The following is a 23,086-nucleotide window of genomic DNA, read 5'->3' as shown; positions in this document are numbered from 1 at the left end:
AGTTCTAGTCATTTACTTGGCTTTGTAATCTCGAAATACGAGATTCGTCTCGACCCATGTAAGGTTCAGGCAATCATGAATTTGCCTCCACCTTCAAATTTGCTTCAAATTCAAAAACTCCAAGGGAAAGCAAACTTTCTGAGGAGGTTCATTCCAAATTATGCCGAACTTGCTAAAGGTTATACACGTCTTTTGAAAAAGGAAGTACCCTTTGTCTGGGATCAGGTTGTGCAAGCTTCCTTTGATGCTTTAAAAGAATCCCTAATGAAAGCATCATTAATGTACACTCCTGATTATCAAAAAGACTTTAACCTGTTGTCATGCGAAAAGAGTCAATTTTGCGGACAAAACTGACCTCCCTAGAAGCTAAGGCTTTCTAGTGACAAACAAAACAATCAAGCACTATCTTTCCCTAAATATGCATTTAAAATAAAAGAAACCAGGTGTTTAAAGCATACCTTTAGTCCAATGCTGTTTGTAGCAGCCAAGCCTCTTCGATCTAGATGAGCTCCTTCTCCTTGAAGCCTGCATTCACTAACAAGCAAACGATTACATAGCACCTGAATAACTCATATAATAAAACATATTCATCATAAAGACCAAGGAGTTTATGAAACAAATTATATATAACAACTTGTTGAGAAAAATGAGCTTAATTGTATTAATTGGAAACAAAAGAAACCTTACAACCAGTGCCTTGGTGTTGTGCAGGTCCCTCCCAGGGTCTAGCAAGAGTTCTCCTTTACTTTAATCAGCTCACCCACTTCCAAATGAAGCTAAGAAAGGATTGGAATCTCTCCTCTCAAGCTCTAAAAGGGAGTCCTAATTTTAGCAGCATCTACCCTTAGCAATGTTCAGCTTTCAACCTCCCCTTCCTCTAGCCCAATGCCTGTATTTATAATGCTTTGGAAGAAGTTAATCAAGTCCACCATCAATGGGATAAGCCCCTCTTTCAATGGGATAGCTCCCCTCTTGATGGGATAAGTTCCTCTTTTTTTGGGATGTATGAACCATCTAGAGACGCTCAATCCATGTCAAACCATCTTCTAGAATGCTCTAGATTTGACCACAAGTAACGTTTTTGAAGTAAAACTTGTGCCTTTTGACCTTTACAAGAGTACGCACCCACCCCTTTACAGACAGAGCGTACAAGTACGCAGGTATTATGAACTTGAGGTGCGTACATGCAGGTAAGGGTAAGAGAAACTGCGTAACCAAAGTTATATTGACTTTTAAGGACTTTCTCTCTTTCTTGGAGTTTGACATGTTGAGCAAAGGTATAAGACATGCCAAGGAGGACAGTATGACAATTGATGGAGCCAAACTGACTGCAAATAGTCATGGTGACAAATTTTAGTGTAATAGATTGCCCCCTAAAGTGCGAAGCCTGTAGTAGATTAGGGTTTCATATCATCTAGGAAGGGTGAAGCACTTTATCATTTCAAGGATTATCTTGTGGAGAGCCCAGTCAGAACCTACAAATATTCAACACAAAATACATATATGAGATCATATCATCGCTGAGGTAGGCATTCCCATACTCAGATCAAAAACTTAACTAACAAACTAACTACTACTCTGATACAGGAATGATTTCGCAGTACATCATAATCATAGGCTCATGTAGACACAGTATGGATGCAAGCATCTGTTTATAATTAGTCTACTATATAATGAATACAAAACTCCTCGCAGTCTGGATGGTGGAAACTAGATCCAGGGTCTTCATTTCTACTTCCCGAAATAGTACGATTCTATCCATGCGAATAAATGAGTTGATGTCGAACATGGTAGAAACCACTTGATTACCAGTCGATGATGTAAACTGTTAACAAGTGTGAGAGAGACCACCAGTGATGTCAATTGTTCTCAAAGTACCCAGTACAATCCATGAGATGTGAATGAATGTGTTGATGTCGAACATGTCACAGAATCCTTTGTTCGAAAGTCAATGATATAAACTGTCGTCAAAGGAGAGAAACTTGCCATTGAGGCATGCAGATTTCAAGGTACTGACGATTCCTAGATCATCTTTCTAGATAATGTGCTGATGTCGATACAAAGTGATCCGTCGTAGGCAAGCCCACAACACGAAATCATAGTTCAAGTTGAAGAAATGTAGCTGTAAGGACTGACTGAGGGATGGTCAAGATGGATGACAGGTATTTTGCAGATGAATGGTTTATTTGCAGTGACCTCTTGAACACATAACGACACAACAGATGGCTTGGTGACAATTGACCCAAAGTTAATACCCGGAAACCGGCTGGAGACTTTCAATGTGGTTTGATGAACTGTTAGGCAAAGGATTTCCCAACCTAGGTGAATGAAAAGTGTCATGTTCAAGAGTGGTGATAAGGTTTTTCTGAGACAAAGGATAACAAATAGGCTCATTTCTCTCTCTTTTCCCCCACCATTTCTGGCAAGTACCTCTTTATTGTTTTACAAGCTTGAGGAGGATAAAATTTTCTTGATTATAAGCTCATCCTTCGGATGAGTCCAACTTTGTTTATATTCGAACCGTAAGAAGGAGTGGTCTGTTCCTGTTTGTAATCGAACATGTCCTTTACTGTGAAATTTTAATGAGTCCAGTATAGGAGAAACTCGACGTTTTTCAATTTTAGAGAGTCTGAAGAAACTTAAGAAGACTCCAGGGTTGACCTTTTTCGTAAATTTGTGTCTCCCAAGCCCGAAAAAGTATAAAATAATACTTGAGAGAACCGCTTGATCTTTACGACCAAGGAGTACTTTCATGATTAGTGTCTCTGATCTGAAAAGTAAAAAGCGATCAAGGACACGTCGTTTTATTTCCAATATCGAATTTGAAACGACAAAAATCCGGCAATCTTTTCATGTTTTAGGAGTTAGAAAAGGGCTTAAAGATGACTCTGATAGTTTTGTTTGTAAAAAATGACAATTTTCCCTGAAAATCCTTTATCCTGCACAAAAACCAACACATTACTCATACCTGTTGAAGATAGATAAAAATACTTTGAAAAATACCTTTTCATGGTGAAAAATAAACAAATTTACCATTTATTTACCCAAAAAACCTATAAAAAGGGCTTTTACCAATTCATTTTTACCATTTTACTGTTGAGGAGAGAAAAAGGGCTTTTGGCAAGAAACTTCCCGTCGACATTGCGGAGAATCCGACCGTTGAAATCGAACGCCGTCTCTTTCAGGTATTCTACAACATCCTTCTCTTCATTTCCATCCATTTAGAATTCATTTTCAGGCCCTAGATTTCATTTTTTGGAGGCTTTGGGGTTTCAAGAACTGCCTTTCGGGGTACGCAGGTGCCACACTAGGGACCCGCGTACCCCGACATTTTCTCAGTTGGGAAAATGTCGAGTGTACGCACCTTGCCTTAAGGGAACCTGCGTACCCATGCTTTGTTCCTAAAGGCGGGGTGCGTACTCCATGCAAAGAGTTTTTCAAACCCCAAATTCTCTAAATTGGACCAAAAATTTTTGATTTCATGGATTCTAATGGATGTTTTCTGGTGTGCAGATTGTTCACCATGCTTGATTGGTGCGAGAGAGAGCACGAAGATGTTGATTTGGCCACCATTAATCATCAACCGTCAATTGATGCTTTGAAGGCATGCGACCTTTATAAATACTGGGCCATACCTGGCATGAGGGCCCAAGTGAGATTTCTAGAGTGGCTGGTAGAAAGATGGAACGTTCAGGACCAGTGTTTTTATATTGGAGGGCATTAGCTTGAGATGGAGCCCGCAGATATCTACTTTCTCACTGGTTTGCCCAAGAGAGGCGAACACTTGACTCTGTTCGGGACTAGGTTGGGTGGCCAGTCCATCGCTAGTCTCCGACTAGAGTGGTGTAACACTCAGACTCAGGAGAAGGGGATAGAGATCAAAACTATATCGCGCCCTGAACTTATGGTAATTGCTTTTATAGTTACCAGACTTTGCGGGGTTGCCGCTTTACACATTGCCACTGGATCCTAGATGCAGATGGCGATTGATTGCTATCGGGGTACCATTTTCAACTGGTGTGATGCTGTGTTGCCCAATTTAAAAGGCCAACTGACTAGAGCAAAAAACGGATAGCTAAATACTTTTGGTTATGGGCCTTTAGTTGTGAGTTTTGGCTTAGAGAGGGTTCCGATGCTGATCCCATAGCAGCTCACTGTTGAGGCTGGGCTTCCTCGAGAGCCCAAATTGATGCGATGGGTTGCGGTTATGGCCCCTCATCCTGATGAGGGCACGGAGGTTGTCCGATTTACTCCGGAGTACTTTCACTGGTTAGAGGACCAGGTCTTTTCTATACTGGATTTTCCTTATGCTGGAGTTGATTTTCGTGGAGATCCGGACATGGTTCTTCCACTGGGAGAACAATGGGATGATACAGGTAACTTCATTTTCCACAAGTTTTTTTTAAACTATCTATTTTTTTGTTTGTTTTTATATCGTCTCAAAACTGATAGTATTAATTTTCAAAATGCAGATGTAGGCCCATGTCGTCTAGCCAATCTCCGGCCTTTCGACAGGAGACTACCAGTTGCAGCGGCACCAGCCCCACAGGACGAGGCCACAGAGACTTTAGCTGAGTTGGAACATGACCTAGAGCGTCTTACAGCAGATATACCGGAGACAACCATAGATGATATTCCTATCAGGCTTCAGCGCTATGTAGTCGGGGTCCCAGGACGTTTTAGGAGGTTCTTGTGTAGGGTGGCCCATGTAGTGGTGTCATATAGAGATCATCACCAGTGATTGGATGGTCGTTTTGTAGACACATGTGACATTTTGGTTTTTTTACTTATCATTTTTGCCGATCATAAGGTGTTTTTAAACCTATGATCGAAGACGATGTATTTTTTGACACACTCCTATCTATATATATCATTATTACCGGCTTATCTTGTAAATCATGATATGGAATAGTTTTAAATTTACATGTATGATTATTGCAAATGTCTATTTAACATTTGAGAAGCAATTGCATCTGCTAATGTATTTAAAGACCTTGGAATATGTTGATATTCAATGTAATCAAATTCACGTTCCAAGAGACGCACTCTCAAAAATAACCTTAATAACACTGGATTTCTAATGGCATACACTCTATTAAGCTGTAATACAAGGAGTTCAGAATCTAACCTCACTATCAAACTCTGAATCCCAAATGAAATAGATTCGGACAATAACTCAATCACTGCACTGTACTCGGCAATGTTGTTTGTTGTTTGACCGAGGCTCACCCCATGCATAGAAACTAACTCGTCAGAGGGTGAATAGATAACCCAAGTTGCAGAAGAGATATTCCATGTACTACGACAAGCACCATCAACGAAACCAATGTATGTTTGGAGAGGCATCCACATCTGCAATATCAAGAGTAAAACCAAGATAAGCCAGAATAACGATGAAAAACACAGTCTCTAAGCTAAGCACACTGTCTAAACTAACAAACACACCAGCTAGAAAGAAAAACTAACCTAACTAAAATCTCCATACCCATCTTTTAAGCATAATACCTCTTTAGGTAAAGTCCATTTCTGGGTTTACCCAAAGAGTCCCCGTCAAAGTCTACCAATTCATAGGCCCCTTTTGCTAGCTTTCGCTTGACAATATAGGGCCCATGCCACATAGGAACGAATTTTCCAGCACCTAATTTATCATTAGCTCGATCATATAATAGCACTAGGTCTCCTTCCGAAAAATTTCGAGGGGTCACATTTCGATCATACTCAGCTTTCATATGTTTTGCGTGAGTCTCGATCGCCAATGCAGCATCACGTCGATTCTCATCTAATTGAGCTAAGTATAATAAACGCTTCTCCTCTTCGGAAGTAGCTGGAAGTAACTCGATGGCCATTTGCAGTGACGGGATTTCGCATTCAATGGGTAGCACAACTTCCAAACCATAAACTAGTTGGAAAGGAGTGAACCCTGTTGATGTTTTCACTGAGGTTCGGTATGCCAAAAGCGCTGAAAATAACATGTTGTGCCAATTTGACCGATGAATACCAATGATTCGTTGGATCATGATAACTAAAACTTTGTTGATGGACTCAACCAGACCATTCGCTTGTGGATAATAAGGAGTTGAACTATCGTGACGCAAACCAAGCTGGCCTGTAAGTTCTGTCATCATAACGTTTCGAAAATGGTGCCTATGGTCAGTGATTATCACTTGTGGGACACCAAACCTAGCAATTATGTGATTGAACATGAAAATTGCAGTTGTCTTTCCGTCTGCCTCGAACGTAGGCATCGCCTCGGCCCACTTAGTAAAATCGTCTACACACAGGACTTCACGAAGTTGCTCGTCAGATGAAACAACTTCGGGAAACGTTATTAACTCTGAGGTTGATGTGAAAAGTGATTCCTCACGGACCACATTCATTTTGTCGATTTTGGTTGAACGCGGGTGGGTAAAAGATTGAACGGCTTCATAGGAAATTTCATATGGACTCAAAGGCATAGCATCACCAAATGAGTCTATCTCTCAGAAGGAACGATCCAAGGATCATCATAAACAATGGTGTCTGATGTAATCATATGAATGGATGCAAACGAAGACAATGCGTTGATAGGAGGAAAAGGAAATGTTCCCAGTAAACCGGCATCTTTAACTAATCCTACTCCAACATCCTTATATGGGATAGTCGTTTTACCGACATGCTGAATACTCTCTGAAGAGGATGGGTCGGATGAAAAGTAAGCCAGCTGGTCTATTTTTACGATCTTGCCATTATATGGAAACTTTATTACTTGAAAGACCGATGAAACGACCGCTGTCATAGCGTAATACCAACTTCGACCCAAGAGAAGGTTGTAGTCTAGAGGGGCATCAACCACCTCCACATCTAGACTAACGGTTTTTCCTTCAACCCCTATAGGCAAATCCTGTAGAATGCCAAAAGGATGAAACCCACAGCCATCAAAATCCTTAAGAATTGTTGGGGATTGATTTAGTGAAGGAGAACCAAGAGATCTCCAACACTGTATCGACATAATACACATGGAAGCTCCCTCATCAATTACAATCCGATGAATAGGCCTGTTTTTGACTATCACTGGGATCTGGAAAGCTATTTGATGAGGCAAACGCAGTGTACTATTTTCTAGATCAAAGATTATTAGGTTCGGGTCCTGAACATCAACAGCTCCTATAGCCGACAAAAGTAATTTACGTTGTGCTGGGCATGATTGCAGCACTTCCAAAGCCGACATTGCTGAGGGTGAAATATTTAATTCCTCAACAATGTTATAATTTTGGGCCGCTCTCGCATGTGGATTGAAAGTAGACTTTCAAAGTATAGCCTTGGCGGGTGGCTTGATTACTAAGTCCGGGTTAGGTTTCTCGATCTGTAGCGGATCGGAACCAGGAGCTGAGGTTGATGGATTAGAATGAGAAGATTCTGCTTCTTTGCCATCAACATGACTTTTACTACCATAATCTTGCGATCGAGTCGCAATCCTTACATGGGACATCATCAATATGGGTTCTTCATTGGCACTCAAGGAAGAACCTATCATCTTGCTATCCTGCTTTGGAAATGGATCTTTCAAAACAAGAGGAGTTTGGGAACCTTTGACAATCTTCGCAACCTCTGCCCGATGAGGGCAATCTCTTGTAAAATGATCCTCTTCACAAATAAGACAAGGATATCGAGGTTTGAGTTTTTCGTCATTGGTTTCCGACTTTTCAGTTTTCTCCTTTGGATTTTTGTCTGCTTTATTCTTCTTCTTTCCTTTCTTCTTTCCACCGGATTTTGATTTAGCTGTAGATGACTCTACAATGTGAACATCGGCGGAAACCTCTGCACAAGAATCTCCTGTCGGGGAATCAGGCAAAGTTATGATAGGAGAAGAATTCTTGGAAGACTTCTTCTTACTTTTAGTGTTCACCGTACCAATCATGCCATCAGCAGCATGAGATCTCGAAGGAGCAGCAACGATTTTATTTGACTTAGGAAGATCTGGGATCTTTTCGTGTAACGTACCTGACTGAGTATAAATTAAGTCAAGGTACTGCGCTTGAGCAATCACTTGCTCCTCAGTAACTACTCCGGCCTTAGCTATGTCTTCAGTAATCTTCGGTAACAATGATTTAACAAACCATTCAGCTAAGATCTGGTCCGGGATAAAAAATTTCACTGACCGCCTTCGACGTCTCCCTTCATGAATATGATCAGAAATATATGTGGACGTCGATTGCTTTAATGAAGTTAGTAACTCCATGCCATTATCATATCTGACCAGCAACTGAAAATGAGTTAAAAACGAGGTAGCTAACTGACTAAAATTATAAAAAGAGGCCCGTGGTAACTCAATGTACCACTTGGCCGCAAGACCAATGAGAGTGCGCTGGAAAAGACGTAAGTGGATCGAATCATCCGAAATGGAGTTAGAGGCACACCAGAGGTGGTAAGTCATCACATGATTCAACGGGTCCTCTCCAGATTTACCGTCGAACTTGGGAATGTCACTGGGAAACTTGTTCGGCATTGGCAACCAAAACGGAAGATAATTAATTGGATCATTCGTTAGGCGCGACAAGTCTGGTAAATCCAAAGTTGCGATAAACGGTAACTGCCGATTAGGATCCCAAAAACTCTGGGTCACGAGACCAGCCCCAGGAGGAGGATATCCAGGATAACTTGGAATAGGAATCGCGTTCGGGATATTGTATCCTCCCAGAAAACCAGGATTAACTGGACCGTACTGTGGTTGTTGTGATTTTGATAAGTGTACCCAGGATACGGTTGATACTGGTAAACTGGCTGCTGGACAGCAGGACTGTATTGGTACTGTCCCTAGTACGGTTGATAAGTGAATTGTGGTTGACTTGTGACAACCGTACTTAAACCAGGTTGTCCTACAGGCATAGAAACCGGAGTTGTCGATACTCCAGAAGTAAGTGGGGTAGATTGAATAGATGTTGCGGCAGTTGCAGCAGTCGTTTGAGATGGAGTACGAGACGAAACAGGCCCAGACTGAGAAACTACCGAAGGTACAGAAGTTTGAATATTAGATTGGACTAGTTGCTGGGGTGAACCAGAAACTAAGGGTTGTCCAGTTTGAGATGAAAACTGTACACTTGGCTGCAATACCTGTTGAATTTGCGATGGATCCCACACTATGTTCATTCCAGGGTATTGACCCATAACAGGTTGAGGATATTGAGATCCATAACTGGATTGAGGGTAGGATTGATAATTGAAAGGAACATTTCCCGTACCTTGAACATAAGATTGACCTTGGGGTGGTTGGAAACCTTGGTTCGAGTATTGACCTTGGGGTAGATACCCTTGAGGCATGTACTGATACTGGGGTTGACCTTGAGGTATAAATTGATACTGAGGTTGACCTTGGGGTACATATTGAGGCTGGGGTTTACCTTGAGGAATGCACTGCACCATCGGTACATACTGTCCTTGAGGTTGCCCCCCAAACACAATTTGTGTACCTTGAGGTTACCCCCCAGGCGTTAATTGAGGTTGCCCCCTAGGCGGTAACTGGCCACCTTGAGGTTGAGAATTGGGAATTGAACATGACATCATAAGAATGTTTTCTACACTCAACATTTTATTACCATTATTTCCAGTTAATAACCCATGTTCAATGGGTTGAGGAGATTCTCCCGCAAAAGTACCAGAAAGTGACTGATACCCAGAGGGAACAAAAGGATTGCCGTACAAAAAGGATTCAGGCGATTGAATAAACATGAATGACTTACCAGACATATTTATGGGAGTATAAAGACCTCTAGGTGGATAAGGAGCACGAGGTGGAGAAAAACTTAACCCTGAGTTGTCCAAATAATTAGTTAAAGAAAGATACCAAGTAGTACTTCTAGGTGGACTGTAAAAAATGGATTCATGCTCCCTTAGATCAATAGTTGATTGATTCTCAGGGATAGGGATGCCTATCTCTTCTTCTGGAGCAAGTTCTTCAATAGCTATCAAACCAGAAGGAAGATTTTCGATGATGACTCTTTCTACCCTAGGTGAATCAGGAGCACTAGAAGTTGGAGAGACCAAACCCGATGTTGGAGTAACAGGTTCAGATATCTCAGGTTCTTCACCTATATCACTAGTAGATGAAAAGCTACCAGCATGTTCGGAAACCGAAATAGCTTCAGGATTGTAACCTGTTTCTAGAGTTTGGTAATCAGGATGAACTACCAACGAAGACTCTCCTTCTTCAGGTGAACCTACTTTACTGCCACTAGGAGTTATGAGGACTTTCAAACCTTCGTAATGACTTGGGATGTTTTCAGGAGGTTGGCCCCGAAGTCTACGGGACTTCCTCAACAAATTGGCCATGGTTACAACCTCAGGAGACTAGCCCCGAAGTCTACAGGACTGTCTCGGTAATTCAGCCACAGTTAAAACTTTTAACTACTGCACACGCAAACAAAGTAAAATCTCAAAGCAAACTGCCTAAAGTCTCTAAAGAACCAAACAAATTTGAATCACACACCTAAAGAATCTAGGGCGTCAAACCACACACAAACAGTAACCTTCCGGACCGAAAACACTAGTTGGTGATGAAATCCAACATCGCAGAATTCAGTACAGAAGTGGTGGGTGGAACAGTTACCCCGGCAACCTGCTTAATGAATAGACTGGCACAAGTTCCTCCACTTTAACCGTCTCAAGTGAAGTGAACCCCGCAGAAAATCCATGTGAGTCTAGCCGACGTCTTCTCCAGGTACAGTGGGATCTTCTCTCCACCGTCACCTTGGGTAGAACCCTAAAAATAATAGTCACTAAGGTCACCAACAGCAACAAATATACCTGGGGGAACAATCTACGATCCGATAGTATGCAAGGGCAGAGTAACAAGCTCAATCCCCTTGTCGGCTCCTTGACAATAATCCAAGGTTTACCGACAAGTGACCCCAGGCTCCTCGACAATGGTTAATCTGAGGTTTATCGTTTGTAGTACATGCATATCTGGCGTCGTTCCCAATGAAGGAGGATTGATCCCCTCACTGGTTCGGACATGATCTCGTGCTTCTCCTTTAAGAGGAGCTTTCCCAGAGCATAAATGTAACAGTTGGATTTATCCTACCACAAGATAAGCTACTTGTTTGTTTTTACTGTCTTGGAGAGTTAATTACTCTCCTACTCCAAGACACTAGGTTGATCTATGTTGGTGTTTCAGAGCCCTAGTAAATAAAAAGTTACTAAGTAAATTTTACTTTAAGCGTTAATTTTTATGGCTTTTCTTTAGGACAATAGGTAGCGGAGATGAAACTGATGATGTGTAGACTCGACTCAAATCTACTAAAAAGATGCACCTAATATGATTTAAACTATCTTTCCTTTTCAATGAATTCGCTAGCTAAGAGAGTTGGAGAGTGCAAAATTTATAAAGACAACTTTCTTAACAATGAAAATCAAAGAAAAACTGTCGTTATCTTTTCCAAAGCACACATCACATGACCACTAATTATTTCATGAAAACTTCCTTTCTCTTTTCAAAGACTTCAAACGCTACTAAAACAAACTTTTTTCCAAAAGAGATTTTTGTATTTTTCATATTTTAACAAAGCATGAAAAACTACTTAGCAAAAATCAATTTCAAGATCTATGAAAATCTAAGAAAAATCTACCTAAAAGCAAATCTAAGAGGAGTTTACCTAAAAGCAAACCTAATGAGGTAAAAGCCTACAAAATATAATTCCAAGATGTTTTACTCAGTTACAATTCAACCAAGGACTAATTCATGCAGAATCATAAACCAGTCAAAAACAAAAACAAAAAGCTCTTGTTCTTTTTCTTAAGAATGAAATTCACAGCTTAACCAACAAGCTTTCTCGAAATTCTGCAAAGAGAAAACACAAATGTAGGTTTCTCACAAAGGTGGATTTTACGAAAGGTCTGACTCCTAAGAAGACTGAAAAAACCAGGAATATCCAAGGTTTTTACAACTTCTAAAGCCAAAGTCATTACAGGACCAATACAAAAATCAAACCTACTAGGGCTAGAATTTCTATGAACTTCACTAAAACCCTTGATGCTAATGAAACAAGCTTAGATGAAAACTTTTGACAGGTAACTAGTGGATCTGGGCAGCAAAAAACAAACTATAAACAAAATCTAATAGGTAAAAAAGGAAAAAATGGAATTTTCTCAACTTTTGACAGGGTACGCAGGCAGCCTATTTGCACAGGTGCGGCCATGCTCTGTGTACAAAGCAGAAGTGCGTACAGGTACGCACTGTGCTTAACGTAGAGGGTGCGTATTGCTCTCAAAATCAAGAAAAATAAAAACTAACTCAACCCTAAGCTATTCCACCCAAATTCACAGTCAATCAGTCAAAAACTAGAAAGAAATCAGATTTTCTCAAATCAAAGTATCAATCAAAAGAGAAATCAATCAAATCCATGGATTCCCCAGTGGAGTCGCCATTTTGTCATGCAGAAAGAGTCAATTTTGCGAACAAAACCGACCTCCCTAGAAGCTAAGGCTTTCTAGTGACAAACAAAACAATCAAGCACTATCTTTCCCTAAATATGCATTTAAAATAAAAGCAAACAGGTGTTTAAAGCATACCTTTAGTCCAATGCTATTTGTAGCAGCCAAGCCTCTTCGATCCAGATGAGCTCCTTCTCCTAGAAACCTACATTCACTAACAAGCAAACGATTACATAGCACCTGAATAACTCATATAATGAAACATATTCATCATAAAGACCAAGGAGTTTATGAAACAAATTATATATAACAACTTGTTGAGAAAAATGAATTTAATTGTATTAATTGGAAACAAAAGAAACCTTACAACCAGTGCCTTGGTGTTGTGCAGGTCCCTCCTAGGGTCCAACAAGAGTTCTCCTTTACTTTGATCAGCTCACCCACTTCCAAATGAAGCTAAGAAATGATTGGAATCTCTCCTTTCAAGCTCTAAAAGGGAGTCCTAATTTCAACAGCATCTACCCTTAGGAATGTTCAGCTTTCAACCTCCCCTCCCTCTGGCCCAATGCCTGTATTTATAATGCTTTGGAGGAAGTTAATCAGGTCCACCATCAACGGGATAAGCCCCTCTTTCAATGGGATAGCTCCCCTCTTGATGGTATAAGTTCCTCTTTCTTTGGGATGCATGAACCATCTGGAGGCGCTCAATCCACGTCAAACCATCTTCTAGAATGCTCTAGATTCGACCACAAGTAACTTTTTTGAAGTAAAACTTGCGCCTTTTGACCTTTACAGGAGTACGCACCGACCCCTTTACAGGCAGAGCGTACAAGTACGCAGGTATTATGAACTTGAGGTGCATACACGCAGGTAAGGGTAAGAGAAACTGCGTAACCAGAGTTATATTGACTTTTAAGGACTTTCTCTCTTTCTTGGAGTTTGACATGAGGAGGAGAGGTATAAGACTTGCCAAGGAGGACAGTATGACAATTGATGGAGCCATACTGACTGCAAATAGTCATGGTGACAAATTTTAGTGTAACACCTGTATCTGGCTGCAGCGGATACAACCATCGCAATGGTTTTAGTTCAAGAAGACAACAGAATTGAACATCCTATATATTATTTAAGTAAGAACTTAAATGATACAGAAAGCAAATATTCTTATGTTGAAAAGCTAGTGCTCGTAGCTATTCAATTGATACAGAGATTTCGACACTATGTCCTCTTCCGAAAAACTACCATTCCGTCAGATTGTAACCCTATGACTTATATATTGTCGCGACAGTTGCTGGGGGGCAAATATTCAAAATGGATAGCAATTCTACAAGATTTTGATCTGGAATTTGTAAAATCCAAGTCAAAGAAAGCCCTTGTTTTCGCAGAATTATTATGTGATCTCCCATCGTCGTCCAACGATGAAACATCCCAAGAAATGATCGTGGATGAAAATTTGTTTCTGATATCTTCAAGCAATCTGTGGTATGGGGATATAATCATTTATCTCCAAACCCAAAAATATAGGCCAAATACCTCTCGCTCCGAACAAAAATGTATTCGATACCAAGAAAAAGACTACATGATCATCGGTGATACACTTTACCGTCGTGGTATCGATACGGTTCTGAGAAGGTGCCTCACCCATGAGGAGGTCGAAAAAGTCCTGAATGATTGCCATTCAGGCGCGTGTGGGGGGCATCAATCCGGTTATGCTATAGCGCAAAAAATTCTATGAGTAGGATACTTCTGGCCAACAATGTTCAAAAATTGCATAACCACAGTCAAAAGTTGCCATGCTTGTCAAATTTTCAATAGAAAAACCAGAAGACCACCCGCACCTCTGTAGCCAATAATTGCTATCGGGCCATTCGCCAAATGGGGCATCGATTTCATGACATGTAACCCCACCTCGACCGGGGGGCATGGGTATATCATACTCACAGTTGATTATTTTACCAAATGGGCCGAGGGGATGCCTACATTAAATAATACTCGTGAAACAACTGCCCTCTTCTTTTTCAATCATGTAGTCACTAGATTCGGCATCCCACAAGCTATAGTCATAGATCATGGATCGCATTTTTGCAATCACATGATGGTCAAATTAGCCACCAAACTAGGGTTTTCTCATGACAGCTCTACTCCATATTACCCACAAGCCAACGAACAAGTTGAAGCAATCAAAAAGGTCCTAAAGCGCACGCTGCAAAGGATGATTGGAGTTCACAAAAGAAGTTGGCACCTAATCCTGTACTCAGCCTTGTGGGCTTACCGAACATCGGTAAGGAATGCAACCAGGTTTACACCTTTCCAACTGGTATATGGCCTGGAAGCAGTCTTACCAATCCAGTGTGAAATCTCATCCCTCAAACTTGGAATTGACCTTCTCCTCGGAACTTCAGAAGAGGAGGCTCGTTTCTTGGAACTAATCCAATTGGATGAAACTCATTGTGATGCTGCTTTGGCTAACGAAGCCCATAAGAAGCAAGTCAAGGTGCAGTTCGACAAGAATGTCAAACCCCGTGTCTTCTCAGAAGGTGACTTGGTCTTGCTTTATGACCAAGAATCCGATAAATTGGGGGCAGGTAAATTCAAGTCTTTATGGATGGGCCCCTATATTGTTAAGCGAGTGTTAGCAAAAGGAGCCTACGAGTTAATGGATTATGACAGGATTCCACTGGCACAACCTCGTAACGGGTTGTACCTCAAGCGTTACTATGCGTGATTCAGTATAGTAACCTGTATGCTTTTGTTATGTTTTTGTTTTCACTAAAGTGTTTGTTCTGGTCGATTAATCCACTTTTTACATTTATTGCAGATGTCAAACCTATTGGAGTCATGTGTTGGATATGCCGACGGAGTGAGTCGTAGTTCGCGGAACCTATCTTTCGCAGCCTGGGCAATTTTTTATCCAAGCGGCGAGTTAGTAAGTTTTAGAGGGGTATGTATTGGTCGATCAACGAATAACATCGTTGAATATAGCGCGTTGATAGAACTTCTCTCTGATGCCATCACACACGGTATACGCCGACTGATTGTCAGGCTAGACTCACAACTCATCATACTACAACTCACTGGTATCTACTCTGTCTGAAATCCAGCTATTTATCACATGTTCCTAAGGGTTAAGATTTTGGAAAGACAATTTGATTTTATTCAATATCAGCATATTTCCAAAACCTTAAACACATTAACTGACTCATTGGCAAATTATGTGTTAGATGGACATTTGCAACATTTATAAAAAGAAGCATACCATCAATATTTGCATTTGGATCATGTAACTTAACCATAATAAAGCTTCGAAAATAAAATATATATATATATAACTGTTTATGGTTTACACATAATGTTCTGTAACCAAGACAAAATTGGTCAAATTACCTAAAACTCAAAATGCTAGGGGGCACCCTAGTCTAATGATGCTCATGATAGCAAGTCACAGCCTATGCGATCGTGCGTAAGAGTCGAGTCCATCGTCTTGGCACACAAGTAGTATGCCGCTGCAACCTCAAGGGCAGCGTGTCAGTCCTCACATCTGGAATACCAAGAGTGAGGCCCTCAACCTGTTGCTGTAATGCTGTGAGAGTCTCGGCCACATCGAGGTTGCGAAGGATAGCTCTTCCAACAACCTCTTCTGCTGGGGCGGCAGCTGGCACTCTCAGGCGTACTACTAGCCGAACAGGGCCAACATCTGCATGAACACATGAGTTTGATTAAGTCTTGACAGAATAAAGCACAAGGACATTATAAAAGAAAAACGATAAACAGGGATATGGTCAAAGAATTTACCAATGGCGCCCCACTGTTCGCCAGCCGGCATTACTAAATCTGGATCACCTCAGAAATCCATACCGGCATATGGATACTCGGAATAAACCATCTCCTAACGATCAAACCACCCAAAGAAGGTATCGGAAAAGGAAATCTGAGACTGACCAGGATGCCTAAACATATGGTTGACCCATCTCTGCATACGTGGTTCAGTCGGTGAAGGTAAATCGAGTGCAATATACTGCGTCTGCATCAGTGGTATCTTTTCCAAGGCAAAGGCGGTCAAAATAGAACCATACCCAAAGTTTTTCAACCTCCCACTCTTCACCTTTGTCAACTATTCTTTCATCACAAGAAGTACTGCGTCACACCAGTTGAACACCTTTAGTTGGAGACATTCCAAGGCATACTGCATATAAGATCGGTTGGCTACATGAAAAGCTGCACCACCAGCCATCCTACCAAAAGTAAACAGAATAGTCCTGAGGGACCTGTCAGTGACATCACGGATGATGATCTTGCCGTCTTTACTCGGCTGAGATCCCTCTCTGCAATACCGGCGAACATAATCTCTCACAGATTCACCTCCTCGAGTCGAACCTGATAAAGAGATGGGGGCACCCTGCCTTGTCAAGCCAATCAAGGAATAGATGTCCACTATAGTCAAGGGGATGGATTTTCCCCTAATCTAGAACACCTGGTTGGTAGGATCCCAAGCATCGAGCAAATACTGCAGCAAGTTGATTTTTTGTCTCATGCTAGAAATGCGGAAAAACTTCAGCAAGCCACAGTTCTGCAGCGCGTTTACTGTAACCGAATCATGTAAAGCAAGCATGTGCTCTTCTTCATTCTCACGTTCTCGCCATGTAACAGTCATCTTGCTCCAAAAATCTCTAAAAACAAACAAGAGAAGAGTTAGGTCCTGATTTTGGTAAGAAACAGGCAAAATTTCCATCAAAAACTATGCATAAAATTCCTTCCTTGCGCCCATCGCACCTACAGTAGTGCTCTGGGTGCGTTGCATGTTAGATGGACAGTAGACAGGCCAACATCCAATGCACCTTTCGATACACAAGGGGTGCGCTGAAGTCAGGGCGAGTTTTTCAAACCCTAGAGGCTCAGAAAAACTAGGAATCAAGCTCAGAATGCAAAATGGAAAGCATGAAATGAAAGAGCTCAAGTTTAGCTCCTACCTGGTCCAAATGGCGCCGAGAATCATCCATAGAATCTCCCAAAATTGGCTGATGAAAATGAAGGGGGGAAAGCACCTCCAAAGCTCCAACAAACCAAAGTTCAAATGAAATGGAAAAATGAGAGGTAAAAGCACTTTTACATTACTTTTTACGTAATTTGAGTAAAATATTAGTGTTCTAACTCATTCTTCAAACATGTATTGTTCATTTCTAACTAGTTTGATGATGCAATTGAAAATGCAGTACAATCTTTGAAAGAACAAAGCTATTTATGGTAAAGTCAAAAAATGACCGTTGCATCGAGCAATTTTAGCGCATAGTTCAAGCTCGTTAAAAAATAAACATAAGCCATGAGAAAATGTTTCCCCCCGCGTTTAAGCTCATTAAAAAATGAACTACTTCCCAGGAAATAACCATCGTGAATGTAGTACTTCAGCCTTTAAAAGCCTTGGTAGTGTTCTCATCATCACCTCCACTCTGTATTGGCCGATCATTCACCTCCATTTGATTGTTTACCCCTTTTGAGTAACAACTACGAAGAGTGATCTCACTAGACATCCTTGTAACACTGCCGTAATTGGAAAATTCCAAACCTTACCTGGAATCAGCTGCTACCCAATTTTATCACTCGTTCCTCAAAAGATGAGTCTCCTTTAAGCTCTTTTCAACTGACTCGTAAAATATGAAAAGATTGCCGATCCATTGGCCTCTCCAGCTCGTTAAAGGGACCAGAAGTGCTATCCCTCCTCTAAATTTTAATATTTTTGGACCTAAGGGATTATTACATAAAAAGATCAAGCGCGTGTTTTGTTCGGCTCGTTAAAAGTATTGAAATTTCATCCCTTATGTATTGTTTTATACTTTTTCGGACTTAAGGGATTAGATGAAGAAAAAGGAATTTTGGAGTTTCCTTTATGTTCCTTTTCAGACTCTCTAAAATTGAAAAGGACCGAGTTATCTTTGTCATTAAACTCGTTAAAACTTAATAGTGACAAACTTGTCCATAGCAGACAAGAACGAGTTTCACTATCGCTAGGCTCATTAAAACATAGCGATGGGTTTGCCAGAAGGGAAAATTATAGAACAAGCATATGTTATCCTCCTCAAGCTTGAAAAAAATAAAGAGGTACCGGTCAGCAATGACTGGGGAAAATTGGGAAGAAAACTTGAAGAAACTTTATTGGTAGCAAGTCGCTCTTGAACATGACACATTCACTCCGCACCCAAGTCGGGTTGGGTTGTTTCATTCACCGGTCACATCACCATGGTCCCATCACACTATCCACATTTGGGGTTAATGCTACTAGTCCATCACGTCAGTGTCACCAATATGTTCAAGAGAAGTCATTCAGAGAATTCACCTGTGTCTCACCCACTACAATACATTTACACTCCATTCTTTCATGACCGCCACCTTGAACCTTATGTCATCAGATTGTTTTCACCTCCACTAAAATCATTTGCTCTGTTCCGTGTCATTGATGTGGGATTCACTAAGGCCCTCCTGTGATGGATCACTTCTTGTTGACATCATCTCATTATCCAAGAAGTCGATCTAGGAACACCCTGTTCAGTACTTTGAAGCTTCCATGCCTCAATGGCAAGTTTCTCACTTCCGGCGACAGGTTTACTTCAATGACCTTCGACCGAGAGATTCTGCGTGGTGTTGGACGCAAAGTCCTTTATTCACACCACGTGAATTTTACTGCAGTACCTTAAGGGTCATTATCATTATCGGTGATTCCTCTCACGCCTGTTAACAACTTACATCATTCGCTAGTAATCAGGCGATGTCTTTCCATGTTCGACTCCAGAACATCTCTCACATGGATAGACTTGTACTTCGAGTGAAGATCGAATGAGATTGAAGACCCCGGATCTAGTTTCATCCATCTGGGCTGCGATATATATTAAGGGAAATAAAGACATCAAATGTACATCATTGTTGCACAGATAATCATCCAATCAAAGGGATGATGGCTCTACCAGAATCATCAGTCTACACTCGGACGATTGTCTGTCCTATGTACATGAAAATGAATTTATAAAGCTGAGCATGGGAATGCTCGCCTTAGCTAAATCATGAAAATATTATGAAGATAATGTATTGTATTGTATCTTATTACAGGTCTCCTCCCAGCTTGAAAGAACTTCAGATCCTCATAATAAAGCATTTCACCTAACATCAAAAGATTAACGAACTCATGCTTTAGGGGGAAACTGTTATAGACATTTTTGGGCACTACAACCCCAAGCATGAAATGTCCATAAACCAAGGGCTCCTAAGTCCCTAAAAGTTTTGTTCTAACCCCTAAAGGAACAAGGTCAACTGATTACAGCTTCTCCCAGAAGTTCTCCATGAAAAACTGGTCAAAACTGTTCAAAACAGGATCATTTCAGCTGCTCCATAGGCAAAGTGCGTTGCATCTCACCTAAATACACTGTGTGGGTGCGTTGCATTTCAAAAAGAATTTATATGGGGTGCGATGGGTGAGAAGTGACAAATGGCAGTGTCATTCCGTGAGGTGGAGAGGCATGGAAACTTCTAGAAACTTCTCATGTGACACTTTCCTCTCTGAATTCGACCAAGGATGAGTAAGAGATCATCAATCTCCAAGTGGGTGCAAGAACTATCAGAGGGAAGACACTAATCAAATCACAAGCTAACTCATCTCCCTTACAGATATCTATATATGGATCCCTCATCCCAGAGATCCAGAGGCTGGAATTTTGCATAATGTAAGGAATTGTTGTTGGTTTCTTGAGATAACATCATATTGTTGGGTGATCTAAGCTTTGTATGAGGTGAATAGGGGCTTCCTTACTGAGAGGATGATGCTGGGTCAGAACAAGTGGTTGTAACTCCCTTGGCTCTTTCTTGTTTATCAATAAAAGTTATTCAAGTTTTCCTCCATACTCTTGTGTCATTTATGTTTTATGCATTTGTATGGTCAATTTACATCTGATCCTAGATTGTTTAGGGTTATAGATCCATGTTCTTGTATAGTGCTATGCTATTGTGATCTTACAGGTACTCTGTGAAGCTGGGCGTGCAAGGGAGCAAGTAGCGAAAGACTATCAAGAGAGAGAGGAATTGAACTAGGAGATTAGCACAAGACAGATGTTGGTCTTCTTTGTTCTTCTCTCATCTATATTTCATAAAGGAAAAACGAAAGTAGCTTTAATTTTTTTGTTTGTAAGGTAGGTATCACACTTAGTGGGATAAGTAGTTCTGTGTAGACACTTTTCCCTGTAACAACAAGGTAGAAAGTAAACGAAGCTTTTTCAGGGAAAGACTTCACAACCGATCTAGATGACAGATATGTATACATTAATGTTCACAGATTCGGCCTACACAAGGTTTCATGCAGATACCTGACCTTCCCATGTGCAGATTTCCTCAATTGGATTGTCTCATATATTTATGTGCGAACCATGACTTTGAGCAATATGAGCATATGGAGGCTTTCTACGTTTATGGCAACAAATACTCATGGATTCGTTCTTCTATACCACCAACAAATATTTTTGCATGAAAGATGTTATTAAGAGCTTGGTGAAGGAGCCATTCAAATTTTTACCGACACCCACCAAAAAATATAAGACAAGGTCTCTCGAGAGGGCCTATCAACTGCTAATTATCATAGCCTATAATATGTGGTCATAAGACTACAAAGACCTTTCTAGAATGGTGGGAAATATTTCTTATCTAGGTTGTGAACAATGGGAACTGCTCAGCTAGTTAGATTTATTGGCTCGATAGATAAATTTCCATGCAGGTAATGCCCTGAATCCTCCCAAGGGTGGGAAAGTGAGATTTTATATGTCTCGATATTTGTTGGATGCAATATGTGGCACATAATGAATTCACTGTCATGAACTAGGATTGGTCATCTTGACACCTTGCTGTCAACCTCGACTGCAAGCTTCTCTCATATTGTAGTCATCGAGGAGAAATGGAGAAGTTTACTGACCACTTCCTTTTTCTACTAGACAAGATGATGTTCGTGGAAGAACCACCTCTCATGCCACTTGGAGAAATGGAGGTAGTATCAGATATCACAGATTGGTTAGCATCAACAGATGGCACGTTCTTTAGAGTGTTTGGTGGAGAGAATTCACTGCATCTTTTTCCAAGGTATGCTAACAAAAAGCTTGTTATGCAAGAAGTGCCATATCATCTCGCCATAGGGTTTTCAATAGCTTTCCAGAGGAAGAAGAAAGCACCTTAGCCGAATCTTCCTATGAAAATTTGATTTTATGAGATAAAGAACCTAAAAGTCCTGGATATTGAAGGAAAGGTGATAGAGAATTTTGCATTCAGTAATTGAGATTTTAATCTGTAAAATCCCGTGGTATTTGCAAGAAACACTCTGTGCAAATTCACTTTCAGTGGATCAACGAGACATTTCATTGGAAGGAGGAGGATCCAAGGAAGAATTTATATAATGCCTCCAAGACCCACGAGTGAGTTAATTTTACAAGAACTTCATATGTAACTCCATAGAAGGAAGCTACTCTAGAAGTAGTGTCTACAAAAGGGAGAAACCCCATGTAGGATAAAGGAAATATGAAGGTTGCTTATAGTCCAAGGGGAGAAGTAAGTCGCAACATGAAAGTGGATGCAACTATTATGAAAGCAACTTTACCGATTAAGGAAAAAATTAAATAGAGGATGTAGGGAGTAGAGCAGAAGAAGAGAGAAGAGAAGTGGAGGATATTAGGGGAAGACAAGCATAAACAAGGCTAAGAAGAGAAGAGAAAGTAGGAAGAATAATAAAGGTGAGGAACAATATCTGAAGAAACAACACGGAAACAAGTTGGAGAGAAAGAAAATAACGGACAACTACCAGAGAAGGAGGGATGACAGATGCAGGAATAGGAGCTCGCTTAGCAAATTGAACAATTGATAGATATCAATGACATAGAGGTGGAAACGGAGATGCAAAATCAAGATGTTGACCTGATGCCTAACACACAACAAATCATTATTCAGTCTCCACCACATCTAGTAGCAAAGTTAGCTCCACGCGAGGAAGGGGAATTTGTTCCTCTTGAAAATGATCCAGTTATGGGCATGTAGAATATGCCATGTTGAGAACTCCAGAAGAATATTTTAAAATTGCATAAGCAAGATTTTCCAAATGATATTTCATCTCCTTCTTTTATGAGGGAAAGCATAATTGTGGTTGAGACAAGGAGAGATTTTGAAGCCATTACCTTACCAAACTTGGCCTCCACAGGTACAAAGAAGTAAAAAAATTAGTGTTTTATGGTTGAGAATAATAAATTGTAAAAGGAATTGCAGGCTTCCAGGAAAGATATTAAACAACTCCACACAGCAGCTCAAAACAGAACATTGGCATAGGTTTAATAGGAGGAAATGAGGGAAGTGATACTTGATGAAGTATCAACACCTGGAGAGACCATGCAAAATTTCTATGAGAATATTCTTACTGTGTGTAAGAAAATTGTCTGTGTGCATAGACTACAACAGTTGTGTAAAGAATTTGTCACGAATCTCATAAATGTGTAAGCTACAATCATTGTCGTGCATGAATGGACAATGCGATACAAAGGGGAACCTCTTGACTTGGGTAATAAAATTAAGCCACATGCAGAGATGGAGAAAGCAAGAGTGCAAATGTTGATCCAAAACAACAAACAAATCGCCTGATTTATTGGTAACATTTAGGCCACATACGCATGGCTAT

This window comes from Pinus tabuliformis, chromosome X (assembly GCF_031772625.1).
Source record: "Pinus tabuliformis cultivar Carrire ecotype Pingquan chromosome X, CPIR1, whole genome shotgun sequence".
Lineage (NCBI taxonomy): Eukaryota > Viridiplantae > Streptophyta > Pinopsida > Pinales > Pinaceae > Pinus > Pinus tabuliformis.
Note: the sequence above shows the minus strand (reverse complement) of the source record.